The following is a 17,850-nucleotide window of genomic DNA, read 5'->3' on the forward strand; positions in this document are numbered from 1 at the left end:
GCTCTGGCAGAGGCCCAGGTATTGACACCCTAAGTAAGAGAGAGACGCAATGAGAACAGAGGGTTTTGTTTGCTGCCCTCTCCCTTGTGCGTCCTCTCTGGGTGAGCAGCAGGTTGCGGGAGAGTCCTTCCCGCTCCATATTGATGAAAGCAGTGTTGGCATTGGTCACAGCTGTGCTGCGTCGGCTCCCAGCCGAGCCACCTGCCCCCCAGCTTTTGTCCTGCATTGTGACCAGGACAGATTACTAATTTTACACAAAGTTGACGGCACGGCCTCTGCTATGTAACTTGGTTTCTCCTTCACCCTTCTTCTACAAAATTGAAGTGGAGAGGGGGTGAAGGGGCCGGGGGTGCGAGGGAGACTGACAACCTGATGAATACCTCACAATTGCTATGAAGGGGTCTGGGAGGCCCAGGCACAATTAAAACAAGCAATTGCAAAAGCGATCCTATTGTAAAAAAAAAAGCTTTTGAGTGGTGCCCGCGCATGCCTGCCACTGCGAAGCATATGTCTTCAATTATCGCGGCAGTGTCTGGCCGGGATAATTGAAGACATATGGCCTTTGGTGCGCGTAACAGACACCAATAGGCCATGGGTGGAGTTACGCGACCGCCCATGGCCTATTGCGTGTTCTGTTAAAAAAGTACACGAACGCAAAGCCCAATGAAAATGGACCTAGGAAATGCACACGCACGAGCTATGTGGAATGTCAAGGTCCATTTTCAAAACCCTGAGAAAAGTTCTCTGGCTGCGCGAACACTGCTGCGCAGTGTACGCTAGGCCGAGACCTTAAAACAGTCTAAAATGCCTTGTAATCTTTCACAATTGATGCATTTTATTCTATTGTGAGGAGGATGCAAATTCTGGGAGCTTAACAAATGAAGAAGTAGAGGACAGAAAAGATATTCAGGCACAGAGTGACTTTGTTTGATCAAACTAATGACGAGGTGTATGCAAGATACACGTTTACCAAAGAGGTAATGTTTAGTTTGGGTAATGATGTGAGCCCTGTGTTAAGTACACCTACCCAGCACCAGCCCAGTGTAGCAATACCTGGTTTTACAAGGTATTGTGCAGTTTACATCAGCTAGCTTTTGGCAGCAACCAAAGTACTGTGGCAGTTGCAGGTAGAATTTCTTAAATGTAGATGGTTCTCATACTTTAATTTACCCACCCTCTGAGAAAGAGTATGGCTATTGTAACCGTAAAAGTCAACATCCATCAAACATACTAGTAGTATGTAATGCAAACAGTCCTATTATTTACTTATTTGTAATATGTTTTATTTATTTAAGAAGTTTTATATAGCGTTAGCCTGACCGGAAGGTATCGGAGCGCTTCACAACAAGTACAGAGCAGTGCAAAAGAATGCAAACATAATACAGTAAGCAAGACATTCAGGGTATGAATTATAAGAGAGGATGGTGACAAGTTCCAAATACAAAGTCTGGACAAACCACATCAGAGAGAGGAGCAGTGACGCTATAAACACTCCGAACTGCTCTTATCTGTTCGATAGGGCGCGGTTGAGGAAAAGGATTTTGAGCTGGCTTTTGAATTTAGCGAAGGAAGGAATAGTTCTGATGTGGGGGGGATAGAGTTCCATATTTTTGCCGCATTTCGGCAAAGGACCTGACCGCAGTTTTTGTTTTTGTGCTTTTAGCGGGATAAGAAGTAGAGTATTGGAGAGAGAGAGAGAGGCCTGTTCTGACCCGCTTTTCTGAGTTTGGACGCCAGATATTCGGGTTTGCCTGTGTGAAGGGCTTTGTGTGTGAGGCAAGCTGTTCTAAAGTTCGCCGGCAATTCTATTGGTAGCCACTTGAGTTTTTTAGTGCTGTAGAGATGTGATCAAATTTCTTTATTGCAGTGACCATTTTGGCGGCCGCGTTGAGGGTTGTTTTCAGACGAGCAAGATGAGTTTTGGCTATTCCCAAGAGGATTGCATTTCCATAGTCCAGTCGAGACAACACCAATGCTTGGGTGGCTTGTTTGAGATCTTTGGGAGGAATGAAAGGTTTAATTTTGTTTAGTAGTTTCAAGTTAAGGAAAGCACTCTTTGCCGAGATCTTAATGTGTTTGGTCAAGTCTAGTTTGGAGTCTAGCATGATGCCTAATGATTTAACAGAGTCAGCCAAGGTGAGGTTCCCATTGAGCGCATCGATATCTTTTAACCATTCCACCATTTGTGGGTTCTCTTCTTTGTTCGAGATGAGGAGTAGTTCGGTTTTGTCCAGGTTCAGCTTTAAATGGTTGCTTGACAGCCAACGTGGCACTTCCTTTATTGTTTCATTGAGTGTGTGAATGTCTTTAGAAGAGGAGATTTCCAGGTAGAGTTGGGTATCATCAGCGTAGAGGTGAAGGGGGATGTTAGCTTTTCTGAGTAGGGTGGTGAGGGGTTCCATGTAGAGGTTGAAGAGTTGAGGGGAGAGCACAGATCCTTGGGGCACTCCCCTCTTGACTGGGTGAAGGTCGGACTCAAAGCTTCTGATTTTGATTCTTTGGGAGCATTTGTGCAAGAATGAAGAGAACCAGTTGAGGACCACGTCATCGAGACTGGCCATTCCTTCGAGAGCTTTGAGGAGAAGATTGTGATTGACCGTGTCGAATGCCACCGATAGGTCTAGGAGAATGCGGAGGCAAGCGCTGAGGGCGCCACAGCTTGAAACGCTTTGCAACTTTGCACTTTGCTTATTTTGCACAACTGCCGGTCTTTTAAAAAAAATAAGAGTCTTGTACCTGCTGCACTTTTAACTGTTGTTTAAAAATATCTAATTTTATCTGCATACTCACCCTGTCTGTCCCGCTGTAATCCTTGCCTGCCCCTGCTCCCTGTTCCGTCGCAAGTGTTCCCGTTTGTTGCGGAGGGAGACCCGGGCTATACTGCTAGTCGGGGTGACGACATCTTAGGGGGAGGGTCAGCATTCGATTGGTTCACCCCACCCTGGAGAGTGTACAAAGGCCTGTGGGCCCAGACGTGGCTCTGGCATTCAGAGGCGCACGATGAGGGCGCCACTGCTTGAAACGCTTTGCAACTTTGCACTTTGCTTATTTTGCACAACTGCTGGTCTTTTTTTTTTAAATAAGAGTCTTGTACCTGCTGCACTTTTAACTGTTGTTTAAAAATATCTAATTTGATCTGCACACTCACCCCGTCTGTCCCGCTGTAATCCTTGCCAGCCCCTGCTCCCTGTTCCGCCGCGGGTGTTCCCGTTTGTTGTGGAGGGAGACCCGGGCTATACTGCTAGTCGGCGTGATGACATCTTGGGGGAGGGTCAGCGTTCGATTGGTTCGCCCCACCCAGGAGAGTGTACAAATAGCTATGGCAATCTTGAGGTGCAGCGGGCCCGACCGGGGCCAGGGACCCTGCTTCCAGCACGATCCAATTTATCAGCTACAGTTCAGACACTCTCCGTGCCTTGGATCCCCAAGTTATGGAAGCCTGTAAACATGTCTTCTTACCTCACAATCTCCCTCCCCTTTGTCCACACTGCAGCTCCCGGATTGGTAATGACGCCTCCGCCCCCCTACTAATCAGCAAGGTTTTAAGATGTCTTTAATCAACTGCAGATCCCTGCCTTGCCATGCTGTCGAAATCTCCATGCTGCTTCAGGATGTAGCGCCGGAGGTAATGTTTCTTACAGAAACTTGTCTCTCTTCCAATTCTGAGCCTGACCTCGTCCAAGCGTTCCCCTTGGGCTATGCCATCTCCAGATTAGACCGCCCTGTAGGGAAAGGCGGCGGAATTGCAATAATTTATAAACATGGACTTATCTGCCGAATACTGGGTAGTCCTGTCTACGATTGTGAGAACGTCGCATTCTCTATTAAATTCAGCCCTGTTCTGACTTTTTCGGGCTTGCTGATATATAGACACCCAGGGCCCTTGGCGAATCTCTGTAAAACCTTTCCTGAGGTGGTTGCTAATTTAACTAGTTCCTTTGGTAACTTCTCCATACTGGGAGATTTCAACCTCCACTTTGATGACCTCGCACAGACCTCCGCAGCTGAGCTCACTAAAGATCTTATGGTCTATCAACTGACACAAAAGGTTAACAAACCCACCCACACGGAGGGTCACTTACTGGATGCAATTTTCTCCAATCTGGATCCCTGGTCGTTGAAAACTCAATCCCTACACCTTGTTCAGACCATTTTTTTATACCATTTATTTTGGTTGCCACCAGGAAAAACGCCACACAGAGCTCCCCTCTTCCTGAAATCCAGGTCCTGGTCCAAACTGCCCGTGGAGCAATGGGCCAAGCTCCCGGAAACTACTAAACCGACACCATCGGCCGATGGAGTCATTGCCAACAGAAATTTCAATCATTGGCTTAAATACTCTGTAGATACTCTTATTCTGGAAAAGGAAATAAAAGTCAAGATAAAAACCCCTAAAAAAACCTTGGCATACAGCAGCCCTCCATGAGCATAAACGGAATTGTAAAAAATTAGAGAGAGTGTGGAGGAAAGACTTTTCCCCAGTAATAAAGGAACAATATAGGAAGTGTATTCATATCTACAAAGCGGAAATTAGATCCGCTCAGACCACTTTCTATGAAGAAAAAATTCTAGCTTCATCCAAATCCCTGCGTGAGATCTTCAATTTTGTAAAAACCCATTCAAAACTCCCTCCCAATCCCATCACTCCGGATACATCAGGAGCGCACTGCGATACTCTTGCTGATTTATTTTTCACTACAATTGATACCATCTTCTCCTCTTTCCCCCCCACAAATAAAATTTTGGTACCCTCTCTTCTAGGGAGAACTCAGCTGCGTCTTGATTCATTTCCACTCTTAGAATTACCAGAGTTGGAAATCTTGTTTGCCAAAGTCAAAAGCGGCTCACCTAAAGACCTTGTCCCCTTACGAGCGCTCAAGCAAGTAGCGGGGGTAGTTCTCCATGTGATTCTAGATTTAGTTAACTCCTCACTTGCCTCAGGAGTGGTCCCTCCTGCATGGAAGGAAGCAATGGTGAAGGCCTTGCTGAAGAAACCTTCCCTTGACCCACTGGTCTTAGGAAACTATCGTCCAATTTCACTTTTGCCTGGGATCAGTAAAATCACGGAAAAACATGTCAATGCGATACTCTCCTCCTTTTTACAGATCCATAATCTCCTCCACCGAACCCAGACGGGCTTTCGCCCTCTTCAGGGAACAGAAACTGCCCTGATCTCGGTTGTGGAGGAAGCTAGGAAAGTAGTGGACTTGGGCGGCACAGTGATAATCTTGCTGCTTGATCTCAGCGCAGCTTTTTATACCGTGAACCATCTGATTCTAATTCAAAGGCTCCACGACCTAGGCATCTCTGGATATGCACTGGCATGGTTCCAGTCGTTCCTTGAGAATAGGTCCTTCCAAGTCTTCCACAACAAAGCTATCTCCAAGAAAACCCCTCTTCGCTGTAAAGTCCCACAGGGCTCCTCGCTGAGCCCTACTCTTTTTAATGCCTATACTTGCACCCTAGCTCAGGCAGTTCTTCCTTTTGGAATCCACATTGTTATGTATGCTGACGATACGCAACTAGTGATTGGACTCAACAAATCAGACAGTAACTCTGCTGGTCCGTACAAGTGGCTTCAAGAGAGAGCCTCCTGATTGAGGGACTCCTTCTTGAAACTTAACGGGACAAGAGTGAAATCATGGTCCTGGGAAATCGCTCGCCACTCAATGTGAAAGAAATCTGGCCTACCATCTTAGGTCCTGCCCCCTCGCCCAAACCCCAGCTCAAAAGGCTGGGTGTCTGGTTGGACCAAGACCTGTCCTTCAAGCCTCAAGCGAGGAAGACAACCGCCACTTGTTTTGGCATTCTTCAAACAGCCCGTAAAATTCTTCCCATCCTACCGTTTGGGGTTAGGAAAATCATGGTACAAGCCCTGGTCTGGTCCAGGTTGGACTATGCCAATGCGCTTTATCTGGGGTCCCCGGTGTCCACCATTGCCAGGCTACAAACCACCCAGAATCGGGCTGCCCGCTTACTGCTCAATGTTCCCAAAATGCAATCAGCCAGACCAGCTCTTAAGGCCCTACATTTGCTTCCTATCCAGGAGCGAATTACTTATAAATCACTATGCATCGCCCATAAATCCTTCCGTAACCTAGGCCCTCCCATCCTTAAGAACATTATACAGCAGTATGAGCCTAATAGAACCCTCCGTTCCAAATCACTAATCCTAGCATCTGTTCCTAATATTAAAAAAGCCAGAACTGGAGGCCGACTATTCTCTCTAAATGCCGCAAAACTGTGGAACTCTCTTCCACATATTCTTTTGGCCGAATCCAATCATCTTTCTTTCCGCAAATCTCTCAAGACGTGGCTATTTCCCTAAATCCCGCTAAATCAGCTGCCCTGGTCTCTACAAGCGCTGGTATGCCTTCGGGTAGCCATGCGCTATATAAATGCCATTTCAATTCAATTCAATTCACTAGTCTGAGTCCAGTGATTTGTGTGTCATCCATTACATTGAGGATTGCAGTTTCCGTGCTGCACCCTTTCCTGAATCCCGACTGATGTGAGTCGAGTAGGTTGGTATTGTCCAAGTTGGTGGAGAACACGTGGAGAACACATCTTTCTAGTATTTTGGAAAGAAGAGGAAAGTTAGACATGGGTCTGAAGTTATTTAAGTCATTTCTGTCCATGCCTGTTTTTTTTTAGCAGTGGAGTGACTTGTCCAACTTTCAGACAGTCTGGGACTACTCCAGTTTTTAGGGGGCTGTTGATAATCCTGCACCACAGTGGGGCTAGGGAGAGTTTCAGTTTTTTGGGGAGTTGAGCCGGAAGGGGGTCAAGGATGTGAGATGAAGGTTTAGAGGTAGAGATAAGTTTGACTATTTTGTCTTCTGGAATGTGCTGAAAGAGTGACCAGGGTTTAGTAGTGGCAGGGGGGCGCTACCAAGCACCCCAACGTGTCTGCTATGGGAGGGGGAAGAGCAGTTGGTGACCAGAGAGCGCGCGATCTTGGAGATCTTGGTATTGAAGAAGTTGGCGAAGTTGTCGCATCGTTCTTTGGAGGCCTGCCCCAGGGAAGTGTCTGGTTTGGAGGTTTGCTGTCTAATAATCCTGAAGAGTTCTTTAGGTCTGTTTTTTGAGCTCTCCAGAGCAGAGCGGAAAGACATAGATTTTTTGTTCTTGATGTGATTGTTGTATTTCCTCCGGATAGTTCAGAGTTTGTCATGCTGGCAGGAAGTGGGCAAGCTCCTCCAGCGTCTTTCTGCGGCTCTTAGTTGTCTCCTTTCTTCATTAGTGTCAGAGTCGAACCAGGATCTGGACGGAATGGCTCGATTTTTTTCTTAGTTTCAAGGGTGCTAGTTGGGCAAGGAGGAGTCCCATATTCGTGTTAGAGTGCAATGAGGTAATTTGTGGAGAGATCTTTGTCGCTGGGTGGGAACAACTTTAGTCTATCCTTCATGGTGTCCAGGGGGATCTGGATGAGATTTCTGGACCATTTAGGGGTCTTGAGCAGGATAGGGCTCTTTGATTGATGTGGAATAAGATCATGTGATGATCCGACCAGTCTACTGGGAGGATGTTGTCGATTGTGATTGCATCTTGGTGGGCAATGATGGCATCCAGGGTCGCTCCTTTGTTGTGAGTTTCTTCAGAGCAGTGTTGGGAAAGGTTATTGTCACAAAGGAGAGTATTGAGAGATTGAAATAGTGTGTTGTTGGCTTCGTTCCAGAGTAAGTTAAGATCACCCAGGATAACAAAGTTAGTGTCTTTGAGAGCGCAGTGGGCAATCGGGTCAGAAAGGTGTTCACCAAAAGTGGGGGAGTTGCGAGGTGGGTGATAGAGAAGGTGAACAACTAAAGGACAGTTATCCTTAATCTTGATGGTGACAGATAGACATTCAAAAGAGCTGAATTTGCATGGGTCCATTACAGCGATGTCAATGTCATCTTTATGGATGATGGCTATACCACCCTGTGTTGATCTTTTCTGTCTTTGTTGATGAAGGTGAAACCTGGGGGCACCAGCATGTCTAGACAGGGTGGGGAGATCTCATTTAGCCATGTCTCCATGATGAAAGCAATGTCTAGGTCCTGAGAGAGGATGATTTCAGCTAATTCCGTTGCACGCTTGGGGGCTGATCTGCAGTTAATGAGCATGCAGTTAGTCGCTAGATTACTTTTGTTCAGATGCTTTCCTAATGGGGCCCTCGGTATGGAGGAGAGGGAGGACGGGGGTCTTGGGGTTTTCACGTGAGGGAGGTCTCTTCCGAAGCCCGTGATCACTTGAATATTGGAGTTAGTGGAAATTGGGAAAGGGGAGTCATAAGTGGAGGCTAGGTCCATAGCTTCTTCAGAGGACATTGCTGCTTTCGTTCTGGATGGTCTTTGTTTTTGGGTCTCCACATCTTTATTAGTGTGTTTCTGAGCTCCAGACGAGGGGGCTTTGATTCCTGTGATAGATTGTAGTGGGATCAAAACGTCGGTTTTAGTGGGCCTCAGCAGTCGATTCCCGCGGGCGGGTGTGGTCCCAAATTGAGGTTTTAGGGGGGTAGAGTCAGTCGGATAGGAGGCCATTAGTTGGGAATGTTGGGGATTTCGCGCCTTGTCTAGGTTGGAAAGGATTTCATCAAGGCCTCTGAATATATTTTCTAGCTGGTTTTCTAGTAGATCCAGCTGGTGAGCCATATCTTCCGGGGCTGGTGGCTTGCAGTTCTGGGAAGGGACATCTTGTGGGGTGGGGGGCAGGGTCGACTTGTGTGGTCTAATGCTGAGTGGGTCCACCTGGCTATCTCTGTTAGTGACACTCGGTAGGGGGTTTAGTCGTGGGCTCTTCCTAAATGATTCTGCAGGAGTGCTGGGGGGGGTCAATAGACCAAGCCCAAGGGATGATGTTGTGCTGTTGAGGAAGAGGAGATTGAGAGGGCGAGGAGGATTGCTCTTCTTAGGGAGATAGACAGGGGTCAGTAGACCGATCGCGTGGGATGATGGGGTGTTGTTGAGGAGCATAGGATTGAGGGGGCTGTGAGGACTGATCTTCCTTGTCACAGTTCGTGGGGACGGAGGAGTGGGAGGAGTTTCTGGGGGGGTGGCTAGGGGGTCTCATCAGAGGAGGGGAAGTAGATAATTGCATCTCCTGATAATGCCGGTTGGTCTGGGAGGGGGGCTGGGGTGGAGCGTGACGAAGAGAGTGCAGATGAGCAGAGCGAAGAGTGGGTAAGAGGGAGTCAAAGGCCTCCAAGTTCTCGTTGTTGACCTGTATCAAAACTGTGCCATTTGCGTAAATGGTCACTGATGTATTACCTTTTCTAGTTGCCTGGTTGGTAAGAGAGGTCGTCAGTTTACAGCTATGTGAGGTGGTCGTCGTTTTAGATATGTGAAGTTGCCTTCTTAGAGTGGTTTTCCAGCTCTCAGGTCTATCTGTTTGGAAGATGAGAACCATCTTCTCCTGCCCTTTGGAGGAGCGGGTGGTACGTGTCTACAAATAGCGTTTCTGGGTGTTGTCTAATTAGATTATGTTTGTGATTACTTCTCGCTTTAGGAGAGAGGGGGAAGCTAATAGCAAAGGCATTTGCGCTGCGCGGTTTCATGTGGATCGACATAGGTGGTTCGACGGAGACTGGCGTGCCTGGTGACATTATTGCGTATTGTGTAGGTGGACGGGATGAGCTATTGATGGGGGGGCTGGACTCCCTAGATCTGTTAGTATCGACTGTGGGAGACTGGCCACGACAAATGTTTGGTGGGCACTTAAGGTTCCACCCTATTATGGGAGCCGTGATTGAGGGGGCACAGAGTAGACTAAGGTATAGTGGTGGTTGCTGAAAGGGGAAAGCGTTGTGGAGCAGGTAGAGGGGGGACTACATTGTAAGAGTGGTTGCTGCGGGGGGCTCAGAGCAGGTAGTGGGGGGGAGCAGAGTGAACTGCGGTATAAGAGTGGCTGCAGCAGGAGGCTTGGAGCAGGTCTGGTACCTTAGAGTGGGCCAGGAGTCGTTAGCGATGTTGGAGCACTCATGAATCCAATATATTTAGACTCTGTGACCTTTATGAGCAGATATTAGGAGGAGAGTTTGGAGTTGGCTGGCTAGTAGGTAATTTTGAGTGATAGGACTATATAATTGCAAAACAATTCACATCACAAACACTTGGGGCCCGATGTAGGTAATCCCAGATTACCGATTCTTAAATACCGAATCATACCGATTCGGTATTTAAGAACAGGCAAATGGGATGTAGGTATTTTACCGAGAAAATTACAGAATCAGTAAGTTTCGGTAATTACCGAATCGGTAAATACCGATTCGGTAATTGCCATTCATTCCTATGGGCCTGGAGGTCCATAGAAATGAATGCCAATTACCGAATCGGTATTTACCGATTCGGTAAAAGGGGGAAACATTGAAGGGTGGCAGGGTGTTACTTTGACACCCTGTTGCACCCCTGAATCGTGCTTGTGTGCAGATGTGGCACACACACATGTCCTTAGGCCATGTATGTCTGCCACATGGCACAGTTGAAAATGCACAGATTTGCATTTTCAAAGGTATTCCTTATTTACCACCAACTTATAGTTGGTAGTAAATAACAAATCCTAAAATGGGAAAAGCACTCATTTGAGTGCTCCCTACATTGCAAATTCGGTAATTTACCGATTCGGTATTTTAAGGAATCAGTAATTTACCGATCCCTTAAAATACCGAATCGGTAAATTACCGAAATTGCAATTTAGGCCACCTACATCCCAAATGCCCAATACCGGTCGGTAACGGCCGAAATTCGGTAATTTCGGCCGTTACCGACCGGTATTGGGCCACCTACATCTGGCCCTAAATCAGTTACCTCTATTATTAGGTCATAGCGAATATTCCTTTACGCCTTGGAGTATGACTCCACGTTTACACCAAATAACCCTTAGAACAAAGAGATATAATGCTGCCCACAGAGAAATAATGAGCATTGTAGAAAGAACACTTGGCCTCCTTAAAGTCAGATTTCAATGTCTGCATAAAAGTGGGAGCACCCTGGAGTATGACCCTACAATGTGCTGAAAGATTATTGCCACATGTGCAATGATAAATAACTTAGCTGAGTGTGGGAGTCTACACATGGAATCAGAATGTGATGATTTTGAAGAAGAGAATTAAGAAATTCCCCCTCACTTCACAGCTCCAGGGCCAAATGTAGAAAGAGCTACAGAGATTTTTAGGTCTTGCCTAGCATTGCTGCGCACATGAGCAGCTCGCTCGGCGAGATTTATTGCTAATGAGGAGTTTTAAAAAAAGGCTTGAAGCCCCAGCCCTTATTTCTATTGACTGGCGTCACCGTTTATGCTAAACGGTGGCCTGCCATTGGAAATAAGCTTTCTGAGGTGCCTCCTTTTCGCTTTTTTGTCTGGCCCATATGGACTGGCTTGCCTGCTTCACGGCTGTCGTGAAGCACTTTCTTATCGCAAGGAGGTGTTTTATGTAAACAAGCCATGTGATCCAGTCCGGATGGGCCGGCCAAAAAAGGAGACATGGCGTTGCGTGTTTATTTATGCATCTCGCTTTCACCTTAAAGTTAAAGTGCGATGCAAAAATAAACAGCGGCTGCCTGGCGAGCGCTTGTTTTTTAAATGTTCCCAGTTTCAGGACGCTTGTGAAATTTGACTATTGATCGCTTTCAACTGTTAAAAATAAAGTGGACATAAAATAGATGGAAAGATACAAACCCACTGCCACAGATCCTTTATCAGAAGCCTTCACTCCAGCGCCACGTAGGACGTTCCACCCTGACAAAGGTGCGCACATTGTGGCGGGGCCTCAGGGCGCGACACTTATCTCCGGGACGTCTGCTGTGAACGTTAGAAGCAGAGTACTGTACTATAGGCACATGTCACAAAAACTGTTAATCACTCGTTACCAAAACAAGGGCCGCTGCGCGACCTTTTTACATCTCTGTTTCCCATGGTGGCAAGTTTTGCCTGGATAGTGTGACGAGGACAACATCACAGTGAAAGGGGAACCAATGGTGGACAAATAAAGGCACAGGTGAACCTATATTTATACAAATACTGGCCTGACAGGATTAAGAAAGGAGCATTAGTAGACTGGACCGGAAGTGCATATAAAGAGAGTGGTTGATGTGGTGGAGAGTCAGCCAACTTCGCTGAAGGGTGTTCCTTTTGTAGGAAGTGCACTCTACAGACACACGCCACACACACACTCTCACTACACAGCAACGCAGCTTCTTTTGGCGCTCAGTCTCCACAACACATTTCCACCTGCCCTGGAGGGGCAGAGTGCGGCAAGAGTTTCCAGCACCCGAGCTAAAGGCCAAGGGGCGTAGATTTGGAGTTTGCACCGTTTAGGGTCTGAACGGAAATAAACTTTACTGATGTGTTCAGAAAAAAATCTTCACCAGCCATTTTCAAGAAGCTACCATTTTTTGTACTAATAAACACTGTGGCTACTGGAATTATGCAACAGTTTACCATTTTCTCCTTCATTTTCAAATTTCAACAAAAAAATGTTTGCGCCAAGAGCCTCTACTGGCGAGTGATGCGCTATAAAGCACTCAACATAGCACTCTGCAAATCTCTGTTAATTGGACTAACTATAAAAAAATAGCCTATTCGATCATTTCTACGAACAGGGCATTCCACTTACAGGACAAGATCGAACTGCCCAGCGAGCCCCCATATCACTGCCAATAAACACCTCCGCTGTCTGATCCCCAGTACAGCGCCCACTAAGAGACAAGTGTGCCAAAAGCATGCGTAATTTCTCACCCGGCCTCCCGCTTGTCAAGTGCATTGTCCTAGATGTATAAAATCCTCCAGGCAGCGAGAAGAAACGGCCAAGTGTATTCCATGGAGGCGAGGTGAGGCCTGCACTGCTGTACATCAAACACAGGTAAAGGCCTGCAGAACTCACAGCGCCGCGGTCCTCAATACATGTTATTGGACCGTCTGATATGTGTCGTCAGGGTCCATACAGTGTGTTATCTTTGGAATCATGCACTCTTAGGAATGGCTCTCTCTCCCGACCTGCCCCGCCTCCCAAGCACTGAACACGCCTCTGGGTAAGTAGCCCCCCCACCCCTCAGCACTAACCAGGCCCTTCCCCAGCCCCTGTCCTGCAGGTCTTAGATGACGTGCACACCTCTGAAGTTTACTTCTGTGTTGCTGGTAAAGAGAAATGTGCCCTTTGGGTGAACATAAAACATAAACGAAAGGAGAGACGCGTGTTGAAAGGGAAGAGAGTGCACACAAGCCGGTGGGCTGAGCCAGGTTCTGCACGCCGAGAAACCACCTCATCTATGCCGCTCTGTCAGGGATTGCCAGAGACGTCTTGTAAAAACATTCCAGGAAGGTGCAGAGTGATGTAGTTAGACAGGGACTCACACACTCTGGGCTCCTGCTGAAGCACTGATAGTAGCGACTAGCGAGAGAGTGCCCAGGTGAATATTTTACAGCCAGACTAGCTTTGGGAAATTCATGCCAGGGTCACTAAACAAGGCATTGGCTATTGTGAGCTTAATTACCAGCTGCGAAGATCAGAAACATTCTTTAAAATCCAGGCTCCCTCAACTGCCACACTGCCTGACCCAGGGGGGTAAATACTTAATCTATAAACGCTCACTTGCACACTGTAAACTAGGAGATAACTTTGATCTCGGCCTCCGCTTTTGCCCATATTGGAGTCACCAGAGCACAGCGCTTGTGATTACTAAATATACTGTACTGGGGAGAATGTATGACATTGTTCTGCACTCTGTCCATCAATAGTTCTTTTTGCATTTGCGATTACTAAGTAGGCGCTTGTGGTGTGTAAAGATCTCTCCTATAATCACGGCTTTGCCTCTTAACTGTGTTCTATGCTCTTGGACAATTCTTCTGATCTGAAAACGACACAGGGTCGTGACTCTGAACCAGTAAGGCTGAGCCCAAGAAACCTAAACAACAACACTACTGCCAGTACTGATAATGAATTAAATGTTTTTTAGGAGGGTCCCTATGGATAAGACATAAAGACCCGGCTTTTTATTTACATCACAAGTTGATTTATTTATTTTCCACACTAGTTAATCAGAAAATTATTTTCAACAAATGAAACAATGTTCATGTGTATAAGCTTAAAAGAACATTATAAAGAAAACATGCAATACAAAACAATTTATACAATATTTACAATACATCCACACTTTCACTTTGGCCAAACCATTCATCCATCTACATTCATACTACAAAGCAAAGCAATACTTAGGGCCTAGTGTCAAACAATATGAATGCATATAAATTGAAAAACAATGGATACAGATGGAAATCAATATATTGAAAATAATCACATAGGTATTAATCCTATTTAATAAGCCATAGTTATATACTAGTTTTGATTTGACAAAAGGACCCTAAAACAAAAGTCGACGCGTTTCGAACTCCCCAATGCGGAGTTCTCCTCAGGACCAACAATCTACAAAAACAAATGAAAATTAATTAGGGATTTCTAACCTAAAGGACTCTTACTAACAGTAACACCTCCAATGCAACACCTCTGATCATACCTTTTTGTTAGACACAAAACACTACAATCTTCCTAGTAGATGGCGTGTAGCCAAACAGCCACTGTGGGTAAGGAAAAATATAACAAAACAAATTGAAATTAGTACACATAACACACGTGTTGTACAAAACATATTTACATGTGCACAAAGTTCAAAAGGACTTCTTACCTCCTGTGAGGCTCAAATATTATTTCTGGGGAGAGAGATGGAAAAATAACTATAACAGATGCGGGGAGCCAATTGCATTTTTCATCGAAGTGTAAATAACATTGTGCCAGGCAGGCTATACTCAAACGGGGCTGCAGTTCCACTTACCAAATGCATAGTTCGTTCCTACCACAATGGTAATTTGTGGTGCCGCCGTTGGGAAAATCACATCCTATTTAGATTCTGTAAGGGGCAAAACAAAGGTCCCCCGATTATTCAGGTGTGACGAGCCGTTTTGGTAAAATGTAGCAGCTGTTAAGGTCCTCACCAACACCATTTCATTTACTCGTCCATAGTCATCTTGTCGGGAACCGCGTTCAAACGTCCCACGTTGGAACAAGGTTTTTAATTGGACGAACAGTATCCCATGTGACCGCAGGAACACCGGTCTGTTTGTTTTGATGTTTAAAGGGGTCAGGCCGGTATTGGCAACTATTTACGAAGGATAGTGTTATTTCCACGGGTGAAACCCATACGATTAACCATACGAAATTCACCCCCAGCAAAGTCGGAAAAGCCGGAAAAAGCGATAATGGGAACGAGATGGTCCAGTTTTTTGGAGGACGGCATGTTACAGTTAACAGATTAATGTTGTGTAGGTAAAAAGCCCCTCCTTAAGGCTTCAACTGCAAGCAACCCTCATAATCAAAAACAGGCTGAAAAATTGAAAAAATAAGAAATACTCAGGATGTTTGGCAATGTCTGTCGTGGTGATGTTTTTTTTTCAAAGATCCATTCTAACGATCTCAGAGATTTCATTCAGCCCTGTGGTTGCAGTGTTAAACTTCAGTATGAGGAAAGCCTCACGTTGGTTAAGTCTGCTTTCAATGTCTCCTCCGCGAACATCATTCTCAATTTTTGAGATGACGGTCCAGCGTAGATCTTCCTCCTTATGTTGTTTGACCATCCAGTGGTTTACCAAAGGTGCGTTCGGTGTCTCCTTCCTGATCCTGGACTTGTGTTGTGTAATCCAATTCTTGTCACCTCCCATGGGATGTGTTCGCGCATGTATTAAGCACCATTTGAAAGCGTGCACCTGTACAGAAGAGTCCACTCCGAAGAACGAACCCCCGAACCCGGCCGAATGTTCACCATGTATTAGTAATTATTATAAAGCGTAGGTAGGAGAAGACTAGGTACACGCTCGTGTACATCAAGTGAGGACTACACAAAAAATGTTTCTCATTGTTAGGCACACGGAGATTAAGTAATTTGCCCAATATCACACCGTGTTAATCCAGGAGCGCAGCTAGGATTCGAGCCTAAGCCACGAGGTTTCAAGTTCTGCAGCTCTAGCCACAAGGCCAACGTCCTCAGATTTGCAGCATTGGCAATTACACTTTGGGGGTCAGTGTAATCATTCAAGGCACTTCATTTATTCAAGTTCATGTTCAAAAAGCTTTATTCGGTTTGTTTGTACAACCATATAAGCTGAACATATTTAAAAAAAGGCACATAATAAAATAACAATACATGGTTCATCACAAGCTCGGGGGTATTATGTTCTGTTTACAAGACAGTTTACAAAAAGTTATTCCATGAACCGTCTCTCCTAAGGACTTCAGTGCCGAGGGGAAGGACATAATTATATAAATATTTAAAAAGGCTTGTTACATTAAATACTCTATATAAAAGTGCATGGTGCAAGAAAGTGACTTATGCAAATTTTTTCCTGAGGCGAGAAAATATGTTTAAAGTGCATTGCTAATTAACTTCTACAACATAATCCTGCATACAGTGTGCAGCACAAAATAAAGTGACATATGCATAAGTTCAAAAATGCAAGAGGTACAAAAGTGCAAGTATAAAAAGCAGTATATACAATATCACAGCATTATCGATTTTCTGGCTGCCCTACATTTCAACAAATAGAGTGCAACATGGAAACAAATATCTAAACTCTCGAGAGAATAAATCAAATTCATTGCATCGTCTGTTAGACGAGTATTATATTTTAAAAGGATAGGTTTCAGATAAAATTTCCGCAATGATACATAACATTTACAAAATAGTAGGAAATGGCAAGGACTCTGCTTAGATATATTGTCGCAGGGGCATTACATAGTAGAACCTACCCCTATCACGGGGAAGGACACTAGATGGTGAACTATGCCCAACCTTAAACGTATTAAAACGAATCGGTGTGAGGGTCTGGACACGTCAGCCCAATATGCTTGGAACCCACTTTTAAGTTCAAGTTTTCTGTAAAAAACATAAGTCTTTTGGGTCCTAGTCAGCTTAGCTCGTTCTTCCCTCTTGTATAACAACAAAGATTCTTTTATTTCTTTCTTAGAGAAAGGTATTACAAAATCATAATCCTTGTCAATTTTAAAATCAAACAATATGTTATACCAATGAATTATATAACTAAGCCATGGGATGCGTGAACACTGATCTAGTTTAAGGCAATCTCTAATAATGGACTGCGTGAACACAGTTTCGCTCTTGTGCCAAATAGAACGCCACAGGAGTAAGGGGCGTAAGGCTGCCAAATCGGATATATAGTTAAGGCCAGTTTCTTGGTGAATAAGGTCAGTGGAAGCTGAGGCAGGAGCACACAGCAACCGTTTGAGGAAACTATTCTCGTCCCTTTGAATTTGGGCCGTGGTTGAATAACCCCATAAACCAGCTCCATACAGAGCTGAAGAGACGCATCTTGCGTTATATTTGGCAACCATGTCCCTGATTCTACAATCTCCCAATTTTGTGGCGAAGCGAAAAATTCCATTGGTATTCGTAATCCATTTATATCTGATGTTTTCTTGCTCACCAACCCACTTACCGTTACCTTGGAAAGTGATACCTAAGTAACAAAAGGTACTAACATTCTGTATTGCGGTGCCATCCAAAAAGAAAGACCTCGATGACTTCATTTTTTTCCTGCATATCATGGTATATGTCTTTGCTTTATTTATTAAAAGTTTCCTACCCTTGATAAAAACAATAAATTCATCAATAAGTTTTTGAAGGTCTATCTGGGTACGGGAAATTAAAACCACATCATCGGCATAAAGTAATACCGATACAACTGCGCCACCAGTTTTAGGTGCATCTGCAGGAATGTTATTTAAAACTGAAGCTATTTGGTTAATGAAGAGGGAAAATAAGAGGGGGGCCAATATGCACCCCTGCCTAATGCCTCTTTGTACAGCAA

General features: G+C 45.2%; 1 protein-coding gene across 1 annotated transcript in view; it reads right to left on the reverse strand.

The window, feature by feature from the left end:
- ESR1 (estrogen receptor 1) overlaps nt 1-17,850 on the reverse strand; it is a 1,430,698-nt gene that overhangs the window by 484,228 nt on the left and 928,620 nt on the right. The window lies entirely within an intron of this gene.

This window comes from Lissotriton vulgaris, chromosome 6, assembly GCF_964263255.1.
Source record: "Lissotriton vulgaris chromosome 6, aLisVul1.2, whole genome shotgun sequence".
Lineage (NCBI taxonomy): Eukaryota > Metazoa > Chordata > Amphibia > Caudata > Salamandridae > Lissotriton > Lissotriton vulgaris.